General features: G+C 31.4%; 1 non-coding gene across 1 annotated transcript; it reads right to left on the bottom strand.

Moving 5' to 3' along the window:
* Nucleotides 1–2,694: 2,694 nt before the first annotated feature.
* On the bottom strand, nucleotides 2,695–2,816 carry LOC143670050 (small nucleolar RNA U109). The gene has a single exon (XR_013169232.1). It is a non-coding gene; the product is annotated as a small nucleolar RNA U109 (small nucleolar RNA).
* Nucleotides 2,817–3,313: the final 497 nt, after the last annotated feature.

Genomic DNA, 3,313 nt, shown 5'->3' with positions numbered 1-3,313 from the left:
GATTCGCCGATTGCTAAGTATCCATCATAGATTTAATTTGTGGGAATATATACTCCCTCTTTTCTCTTCTCGCACTTGCTCCTGGTACAACAATACATTTTACTGAAGCATAAGAGAAAATCATCTCTTATCTAACTCTGCAGTGGAAATGCCTCAAGAGACTTTTCATAGCTTTATCTCTAGTTCTGAGAACCTACTCCTGCCGGTTTGTAATCTGCCACTTCCCGGACAACCGACTTTTAAATATTGCTCAGAGCCATCTTAACCCCTGAAAGTACTCCACAACAGCACAAAGAAAGCAAGTAAAGTGTAAAATGCGAAGAAAAAAAAAATCACTTTGAATATGGCTTCCTTCAGTAAATAGTTCCAATTATTTTCATTTTAGCTGGTACATTTCCACCATTTTCCTGTTGTCCAGTCTCCTTTTATATATTTTGTTAGCAATCTAAAAGAAATTTAAAATAGGAGGCTGCAGTGGTGTTTCCACAGTTCCTATATGGGAGGCTTACTGGTGGTAATAAGTTTAGACTTCTGTGTGTCCTTAGGGGTGAAAATAGCAATTCATAGGACACATGATTTTCAATTTTATATTTTAAAAACATCTATTTGAGGGTCTGGTATTCTCTCAGTTTCCATCCTTTGAAGTCCCCAAGAAGTAGCCTAAATGTTGTGATCATTATTACCTTAATTTTATTTGTGGTTTTAGTATATATGCATTCACCTACCAAAATATGGCTTATAATTTTTCGTTGCATAAATGTTACACCTCTTTATCTTGCATTTATTGGTCAAGTAATTGTTTGATCATTCATGTTAATATGTGCAGCTAAAGTTCCCTGATTTCAATTATTCCACTCTTTACTGATACATATATATATTATATATTCACATACCATGTAATCATCCACAGTGTACAATCAGCAGTTCACAATATCATCCTGTTGCTGTATATTTATCATCACAGTCAATTTTTTTTCTCTTTGTGAAAAATAACATATATACAAAAAAGTGAGAAATTTCAAAGCACATTGCAACAGTTAGTTGGGGAAAGATTTCACAGTTTGGTATGGGTTGCAATTCCACAATTTCATTTCTAGCTGCTATAAGATACTGGAGAATAAAGGAAATATCAGCATAATGATTCAGCATTCATACGTATTTGTTAAATTTGCCCTTCTCTATATAACTCCACAATCACCTTTGATCTTTCTCCCACTCTTTAGGGAAATTTTCATGCCCATTCTAAACTTTTCATGTTGGAGGGGGCTGTCGATAATATGGGAGAAGGGGATGGGAGTAGTGGATATTCTGGAGAGGCTGGCCTCTCTGCATTTCAGGACTTATCTGGTCCAGGAACCCATAGGGTCCGCTCTAGGATTCTAACAATTTCTTTATCCATTAACCTATTTCACAGTATTTTTAGTTGCTACTATGAATTTGTGTGCAAGGATTTTTTTAGGGTAAATCTAAGGAATGGGATTTCTGTGCATTTTCAACTTTACTAGATATTTTTAGATTGTTTATCCCATAGGCCAATATGATTCATTTTCTTTCTTTTATTTTACTTCTTAAATGTTACAGGACAATTTAGTTTTTAACTGCTCCTTGAGGCAGTTTCATTAAGTTTATTTTTCTATAAGTTCATCCATTTGCCTATGTTTTCATTGGCATATAATTGTTCATAAAAATTACTCTCTTTTATCATTTTATTCTCTCTCTCTATATATATTTAGGTATATATTAACCCCCATTTCCTTCTTTTTTCCTTTCGTTCAGTCTTACTGGAGGTTTATCAATTTTATTCATATTTTCAAAGAATAACCTTATTTAATATATATATATTTAATTCCACAAAAAGTCTAGTTCTTACCTTTGTTATTGCCTTCTTTCTAATTTATTTTGTTTTATTTTACTTTTCATTCTCTACTGTCATAAAGAGGTAATTAGATTATCAATTTTCAGTATATCTTCTTTTCTAGTATCAGTGTTTAAGCCTAAAATAAGGATTTTCCATTGAAAAGCACTTGAGTAGTAACCTGTTTGGACATATAGTATATCCATTATCACACAGTATTAAATATTTTCCATTCTAATTTTATGGCATACTTGAAAGTGTATTTTAACATTTTCAAATGCTTTTGTTTCTGAAGTTATTTTTGTTATCAATTTTTAACTTAAAAATCACAGACAACATTATCTAAATAATACTATTTCTTGAAAATTTATTGAGAATTGCTTTATGGCCAGTTTGTGGATAATTTTGGTGTATTTCTATGTATGCTTGTAAAAAAAAATGTGCTGTTCAGTCGTTGTGGGAAATGCTCTATTAATTTGCAGTAGATAAACTTATCTTTAAAATCATTTATTTCTTTGCTGCCTTTTTTTTGGTGTACGTGACATTTGTTAGAATCTGCTGAACTGATGGTAAGCATATAAACGACTCCTTGAGGACCTCTCATTTTTCAAAAAAAAGAAAAAGATCGAAGTTTATATATTTTCAAGATGAGTTATTAGGTGCATGTAAGTAGTGTATATCTTCTTAAAGCATCAAATATTTTATTATGATGTACTGATATCCTTTGCATCTAGTACATTTTTTGCTACATCAGTTGCTTTGGTCTGAGATTAATGTATCCAGAAGGCTTTCTTTTGGTTAGTAGTTTTTTTTTTTTTTTCTTGTTGTTGTTGTTGCTTTAATGTTGGGGAAATGCATTACCACCCAAACACTTCTATAAGATTGGCAGCCCTGAGAACTCCTTTTTTAACGTAGCAGGTTATGGATATATCCCTGCTCCTAAAAGATGATTAATATGCTTAAGTCCTTTTTTTAATCAAACTTATATGTCATGTACACATCTTAAAATGTATAAAAATAGATTTTAATATGAAATTTGATAATGTTTGCATTTTGATGGAGAATTAATTGTATTTCACTCATCGTGGTATTTATTTTATTTGAATTTGTTTTGACCTGCTTTCTTGGGGGTTTCTTTATCCTGCTCACCAATTTTCTTTGATCACCAATCCTCTCTCTATCTCAGACACATTTTAAAAACTTCCTTTAGTAAAGTCCAGTTGCTGATAAATCCTTTCAGTTATGTTGCCTAAAATTTTATTTTTCAATCTCATTTTTGAAAGATTTCATGGTATGCTTTCTAGATTCATAGATCTTTATTTCAGTATTTAAAACGCATGCTTTAAAATCCATTAATATTTTACATTAAATTCCATTAAATTTTAAACATTTTCAAGTGTCCATTTTCAAGGCTTTCCTGCCTTCATCATTGGTGCTTACAAGTTAACAACCAGAATG

The sequence above is a fragment of the Tamandua tetradactyla genome, chromosome 26 (assembly GCF_023851605.1).
Source record: "Tamandua tetradactyla isolate mTamTet1 chromosome 26, mTamTet1.pri, whole genome shotgun sequence".
NCBI classification, from domain to species: domain Eukaryota; kingdom Metazoa; phylum Chordata; class Mammalia; order Pilosa; family Myrmecophagidae; genus Tamandua; species Tamandua tetradactyla.
Note: the sequence above shows the minus strand (reverse complement) of the source record. Positions and strands in the feature narration are given on the sequence as shown.